The sequence below is a fragment of the Equus przewalskii genome, chromosome 1, assembly GCF_037783145.1.
Source record: "Equus przewalskii isolate Varuska chromosome 1, EquPr2, whole genome shotgun sequence".
NCBI lineage: Eukaryota > Metazoa > Chordata > Mammalia > Perissodactyla > Equidae > Equus > Equus przewalskii.
This window is the reverse complement of record NC_091831.1, coordinates 155,571,706-155,579,326: the sequence shown is the minus strand read 5'-3', so window position 1 is coordinate 155,579,326 and position 7,621 is coordinate 155,571,706. Positions and strand designations below refer to the sequence as shown.

General features: G+C 38.2%; 1 pseudogene; it reads left to right on the top strand.

Moving 5' to 3' along the window:
- The first annotated feature begins 632 nt into the window (after positions 1-632).
- Positions 633-1,620, top strand: LOC103559887 (olfactory receptor 11G2-like; annotated as a pseudogene).
- The last annotated feature ends 6,001 nt before the right edge of the window (positions 1,621-7,621 follow it).

Sequence of the window (7,621 nt, the reverse complement as noted above, 5' to 3'; positions counted from 1 at the left end):
AAAATAGTGATGTTTTTGTTTCGTATTGATTCAGCAAATATGTTGGCATGCTTCTGAAGTAGACTGCACCATGCTAGGCATTAGCAGTATAAAGATGAAAAATACAACCTCTGCTTTCACGAAGCTCACAGACTGGTAAAGAGATAGAAAAGTGACCAGTTATGATAGGACATAGTACAGTAAATTTACACACACATACTTTGGATGCTATGGCGGAACAAAGGCTTAGTACATGATGGTGGAGTCCAGCAACACCTAATGAGGGAAGCAATCACTGAACAGTGTACATTGCAGGTGCATTATGCAGGAGGGAAAAAGTGAGTCAATAAATAAGTAAAAAGAATGAGAAAGAGAATTGAAGGGATCCAGAAAGGATAAGAAAATAGAAAAAGAAAGAAGGAAGGAAGGAGGAAGCAACAGACATCTTAGATAGAGAGAACAGGAGACTAGCATGTCATTTGGTGGAAGTGCAACTATTCTTACTGGGGCACAGGACTTAAGGGGACATAGGGAAAGAGATGAGGTTAAATATGTAGATAAAGACCAGCTCATGAAGGGCCTTATATGTTATGCTCAGTTTGGATTTGGTCTCATGGTGATAATGTCTCATTGCATCACAGCTTACAGACTAAATGAACATCTCTGGATCAGGATCCCATTCTGAGTCAGTGAGTGAATTCATCCTTCTGGGTTTTCCCTGCAGCAAGGAGATTCAGGTCGTCCTGTTTATATTGTTCTCCGTCATCTACTTCCTGACTCTTATGGGAAACGGAGCCATTATCTGTGCTGTGTGTTGGAACCAGCATCTCCATACCCCCATGTACTTCCTGCTGGGGAACTTCGCATTTTTAGAGATCTGGTATGTCAACTCCACTGTCCCAAACATGTTGGTCAATTTCCTCTCAGAGACCAAGGCCATCTCTTTCACTGGTTGTTTCCTGCAGTTATATTTTTTTCTTTTCCATGGGCTCCACTGAGTGCTTCTTTCTCTCAGCAATGGCCTTTGATCGATACTTTGCCATCTGTCATCCTCTGCATTATGCCACAATTATGACTGGACAAAGTTGTTTCAACCTAGTGATTTCCTGTTGGGTTTGTGGCTTTCTCTGGTATCTAGTGCCCGTTATTCTCATCTCCCAACTACCTTTCTGTGGCCCTAATGCAATTGACCACTTTGTATGTGACTCGGGCCCATTGCTGACCCTTTCGTGTGCTCCTGCCCCCATATCCAAGCTTGCCAGCTACACCCTAAGCTCCCTCATCATCCTCCTTAGCTTCCTTTTCATCCTCATCTCCTACGCCCTGGTTCTACTTGCTGTGCTTCGGTTGCCTGTGGCAGCCAGTCGGCATAAAGCCTTTTCAACCTGTGGGTCCCATTTGGCTGTGGTGCTGCTATTCTATGGCACCATAATGGTGATGCATGTGAGCCCAGGATCCAGCCACTCTACCTTGATGCCAAAGATCATGACCTTATTCTACGCAATGGTGACTCCACTCTTCAACCCCTTGATTTACAGTCTCAGGAATAAGGAAATGAAAAATGCTCTCTGGAAAGTTCCGGAAAAGTTTAAAATTTCTGTAAAAGTCTTTGTCAGCAGGCCCAGGAGGAGTGTGGAATAATCTACTTTAGTGTCTTATGGGTGAAATGGCCACCCTTTTACCTTCACTCATTTGTAAAGTTATTCATTCAATAAATAGTCAGATTGCCTCCTCCATGTTAGACACTGTGCTTGATACTGGATTATGAAGATAATTATGAAGATAATTCAGACACAGTCTCTTTCCTTAAATAACAGTCTAGTAGGGGAGAAAAGCAGGTAAGGAAATAATCACCATAAAATGCAATAAATGTTTTAATCAATATATGTACAATTTGTCACAGAAACACAAAGGAAAAACACACTAATTTAGTCTAGGGTTGTGGCAGATAGGGATTAGTGTTAGGGAAAACATCAGTCAACAAAGTACTAGAGAAGTGTATTTTGTGGTGGGGGGGAGCCTTGTATTTCTGTTCAACTTTTAGCTAGATTTCTTTTTCAATCTTGTGATATCTTTGTAAGGATATGGGACTTTAAATCAGGTATCTGGATAAGAAATTGATTCTTCCATTAATCAACTATGGGAATTTAGCATGTCAGTAAATTTCAACTAAAATTAGAATGGTAATTCCTACCCTAGAGAACAATTTGTGTGAGGTTTTAGTGAGATAATGGGTATAAAAGTGCTAAAACAATTTTTAGCACATAGAAAGTATGCAATAATTATTCATTGAAAATGAATGTTCGTGAATTCTGTATTTTCATGTTCTTTATCAGAATTAAAAGAAATTGCAGACTCCCCCATGAAAGTCCCCTCCTATTACTTTTGGCAAAGCCCTTTTAGAACAGATCTCCTTCTCAACTTTCCTTGGAGCATAGATTATATTTCTTCCATTTATACCCCAAATACCCTGTGTTTAGTTTTGTTTGTTTTGGTTTGGGTTTGGGGTGTGTGTGTGCACACAGTGTTCTAGAGAATTAGTCTTCAAACTGGGTTTTTATACCTCTGGGATACATGAAGACTTTCCAAGAGATACACAAGTATGGATAGTTCAACTTCCAAATCCTCAACTTATATATGTACATTTTCCTAAAGTTGCTACACCCAAGAATACATCTGTTGCTGAAGTTTCAAATGGTCTGATTTCACACATCCTCTTTCACAATTACTCTTCTCCCACTTCAAATATAAACCCTGCCTTTCAGCTCTTATGACCTTAATATTTTACATTGCCCAAATATACAGACTTCTAGTTGTGGCATTAAGTGAATAATTTAAAATACCGATCTCTCTACTGTGAAAGTGAGTGAATTTAACTATCAGGTAATAAATCCTTTTGTAACAAGTTGTTTAAAATTATTCATTTCCAACAGATTTAAAGGAGGTTGTCCCAAAAGAAGAAACTGAGGCAAGGACTGGTGCAGGTAGTTTATCAGGAAGTGATTTTAGGAGTTAGGAATGAGGAATGAGAAGAAGCTACTGTAATCAACGAGGATTCCATGGGAACGTCTGAGAATTGTCCGTCTGAATGGCATGGGGCTACGGCATATCATCTAACCATGGTTGTACATGGGGATCTTAATGCCTCATGTTTCCAAAATGCATTGCCTAGTGCACCAAGCCAGCCACTGTGACTTCAGAGAAGTCCCTAGGAAGAAAGCAGAAAGACACATGGACATGGCTTGAGGTGGGCAGGTTGCCAACAGACTGATTCTGAGCCCCCCAAGGACTGCCCACCAACTCTGCAATTAAAATCAGAGGTGGGTCAAGAGGCTCAAAATCATTCACTACATAGGCTACTAAATTGATTGGGTAGCAGATAATTACAAATAATTTTGTAGTTAATAATCAACATGTGGTAGTGATAAGAACCAGACTGCTTGAATTCAAATCCTGGCCTCCACCAACTGCATGACTTCATATATGCCTCCATTACCTCATATTTAAAGTAGAAATAATAATAGAATTTTCTTCATCATGCCGTTGTGAAGATGAAATGAATTAATTTGCTTACTAGAGAGCCTAGCAAAGAGGGAACACTAAAATATTTTCGTTATTATGATATTTCATGCTTTGGTCCACAGGGAATTTGTTCTCAGTACAGGTTCTTTTGGAAATTAATTTTCTGTCCAAAAGAAAATTTCCCATTACTAGAATGTAGCTGAAAACATGGGCATTAGAACAAAGAATTAACTAGTCAAAACAATGTACACTCAGGTAAGAGAGAGAGAGAAAGAGTATAGAGTATACCAATAATATAGACATTCCTGAATCATGAAGTGGAAATATTAGCGTGTTGAAGAAAAAGCAGGCTTTTTCAGCAATATGACTGACAAAGAGCATCTTAACATGAGTTATGGAAAACTGGAAAAACTGAATTTCCTACACAGAAAAACCCACTGTCCTTATGTGAGGAGCATAGGATATGCATAAAATTATTAGTATAGTTAAGACATTGTAAAATAAATAAATAAATGCAGCCCAGAACAAAATATATTATTATATGTTATTATTATACCCTCTTATTTCATGAGAAGAAACTAGAACTTGATGTCAAATTTCCACTTTAAATAGTTTCTTGTATAATACATACAGTTTATTGAACACATTGTATCTAAGATCATAATTATATTTCTTATTTTGATGTATAGGTGGGTCTTTCACAGCTAATCTGTTCTCTGTCTTCTTCAAATTCCTAATTAACCTCCCCACTTCAAGTATTGCTATAGATCATTGATTCTCAACTAGGAATATATATCAAAATCAGTGGGAGGTTTTTTCCAAACTAGACATGCCAGAACCCTGTCCCTGGAGATTCTAATTCAGAGGGTAAAGGATGGATCTAGAGCATGTCAATCTTGTAACAAAATGTCTATAGACCAGTCTTGTGTGCACACCCCAGTTGAGAAATGCAATTTTTGGTAGATATCCAAATGTATTTTACTCAACTTTTGACATCAAGATCTTGATACACAGAGTGACAAAACCAGGAAAGGAATCTCCCTTATAGAATGTTGCGTAACCAGGCTTATTTGTGTCTAGGTCTGCACTTTTTTACATAGCATTTAGACTGTGAAAATCAACAAAATATTATACACCCCCTACTCCAGTCTACAGCATTCATTCTGATAATCCTGTTACTACAAAACTGAACTCTTTCCTCGCTGTGGCAAGCCACAGTTCTATTTAATAGTATCATGTTCTTTGTAGAAATGATGTTACATATCAAAAGAAAAACTCACTATTGTTATTTGTGAATCAGAGTGCTAAATCTGGAAAGGACCATTTTTGAACAAGGAAAATGTTTTTGCCCTGGAATCCTTATAACCTTCATGCTATAGACTGAATGTATGTGTTCCCTCAAAATTCATATGTTGAAACCTCATCCCCAGTGGGATGGGATGGTATTAAGATGTGGGACCTTTGAGGGGTGATTGGGTGATAAGAATGAAGCCATCATGAATGAGATTAGTGCTCTTATAAAGGAGACTTCAGAGTGTTCCCTCACCCCTTCCACCATGTGAGATGGATAGCGATAAGACAGCCACCTATGAACAGGAAGCTGGTCCTCACCAGACTCTAAATCTGCTAGTGCCTTGATCTTGGATTTCCCGGCTTCCAGAACTGTGAAAAAAGATTTCTCTTGTTCATATTCCACCCAGTCTGTAGTATTTTTGTTACAGCAGCCTAAATGGACTAAGATACTTCCAGAAGTAGATAGCTTTTCAGTAACATGGCCTTTCCAAGCCTAAAGCCCCACACACCCAGTCTGGTTCTTGTGGTGTCATACAAAGACAAAACCACCCCCCCTTGGCACCTTTGCACAGCCATAAAATATGTTTATAATTGAAAAACTCTCTGTACAGTTTTGGATTTTTTTCCTTCTAAGCACAGTGGCCACAATCAGGATAGCATTTGCCAAATAACGAATAATCATTGTTGAGCCATCTTTACCAAATAACAAGATTTACATGTCATCCAGTCACAGGTTCTCAAAAATGGAAAGAAACTTCTAGATAATCCCATTCAGCTATACATCTATTGCTTCACCCCAATGATTGATTGTCTAACCTATTGAATTCACCCCAGTGAAGGGAAAGTCACTTTCTTCAGAGGTCACCCACTACATGTTTTGAAAGTTATTTGATTTTTGCCCAAATAAAATACTTCTACATAATTCATTCCTTCATTAATTAAACACAATTTATAGACTTTGTAAAGTGTTTGAAATGTCCAACTAGGTCCTGAGATAATAGACCTAAGATACAAAAAATAATTCATGGAGGAAATGGACAAGTAAATCAATAACACAATATACTTTTTTGGTTTGCTTGTTAAGAGACAGTGACTACTCAGTGTCCTCTGCATATTCTTCAACCTTCTCCCAAACTCTCATGGCTAATTCCCAAAGAAAGAGGAGTTACTAATTTGATTAGTCAAAGCCTGAAACATTGTAGTCGTACTTTACTATGGAAGTAGGATAGTAATCTCTAAAATTCTGGACCCAGTTTTCCTCCTGGTCTTTTACTTCTTTTACCCGTGAGGTAAGAAGCTCTGGTATTACCCACTCATGGAAGGACTGTCACCTCTTCTATTTCACTTCTTCTCCTTCGTGTAAAAGCAGATTTAAAAGGGCCAATCATATCTCCTTCACTCCCTAGCTCCATCTGAACCAGGCCTCTCCTCTCGAAACTCTTCCTTCCTCTATTCCAGCTTCTCTGGGCCTGCACCTAGATGAGTTTTTAAGCACGAGATCTGAGTTATAGACCTAGTCATCTTAGATTCAAGAGAAAATTTAAAAATACCCTTCTATCCTATGCCTGAACCAACTTCTTCAATGAGTATAATCTTGCATGTGCCCAGCTATTTTTTAAAATGGCACTCCATTTCCCATGCATCTGTTGTTCTTTGTGAAGATAATTCTGTCAATATAGAGTCTCCAGAGGAAGGAAGAGTGGTGAGATTATTAAAAACCATTTCTGAAGTCTTGATATCATCTATTCAAACAATATTGATGGAGGCTTTAGTAGATGTCAGGCACTGAACTCTGTCATGTATTTAAAGTCTGTCCTCATAGAGCTTACAACCAGTGGGTGACACAGAGAAACAAGCAAATAATTTCTGTGTTATGAGGAAAATGTTATGATAGGGAAGTACAAACGCTATGAGTCACACAGAATGAATGCATAGGCCACTTGTTCCGGGCTTTCAGTGTAAGTGGCACCAAGAGGAAACTAGAGGGACAAGAAGGAAGGACAAGATAAAGAATTAGAGGAAGAATGTTCTAGGCAGAGATATGGAATGTGCAAAAACCTGTAGACGAGGCAGAACATAGAATGTTCAGGAAACTGAAAGTCCTTCAGGGTAATGGGAACGGAGGATAATAGTGAGATAGAAGGCTGGCCTCTCCAGGCATTAGAGATTTATATAGGAGCAGACCTCAGGCCACAGGGCCCAGGGAGTATTTCTCCATAGGAAGTTACACTCCTTGGACCTTCCTTCCACTGGGTTTGGTTCCACCATTTGTGGCCATATATAACAGTGAATTTCTTTTCCACTTAAGAATATTTAAAATATTCTAAGTCAGAGGTCTTGTTAATCTCAAGGTGTCACTTCTGAAAATCAAATATCTCTAGTTTTATATATTTTTTAAAAATTCCCATATATTTCAAGTTGTCTCATTCTCTTCATAATTTCCTCTAATTTTGCTAGAGTTTTTTAATGTTTCTTTTCAACCAAGATTCCAGAACTGTGAGTAGTACACAGGAGAGCAGAGTTTATAATTTCTCTTTACCAATGTAGTGTATTATTAGCACAAGCCAGAAATCTCACTTGTGCTGGCAACCAAAGTCAATATGCCATCAATTAAAATTTGTGTCTTTTGGATGCATTCCTTAGTAATATTTTCCATTCCTGGAATGTGTACAGACACTCGTACTGTTTACCATGATTATAGGACTTCATGTTTATTCTGTGCAAACCCATTGTGATACATTACCTATTCTGTCAGGCTATTAAAGAATTCTAGATGATATTCTGTAAGCAATATATTCATTATTTATCCCAGCTTCTTTATAAAGGT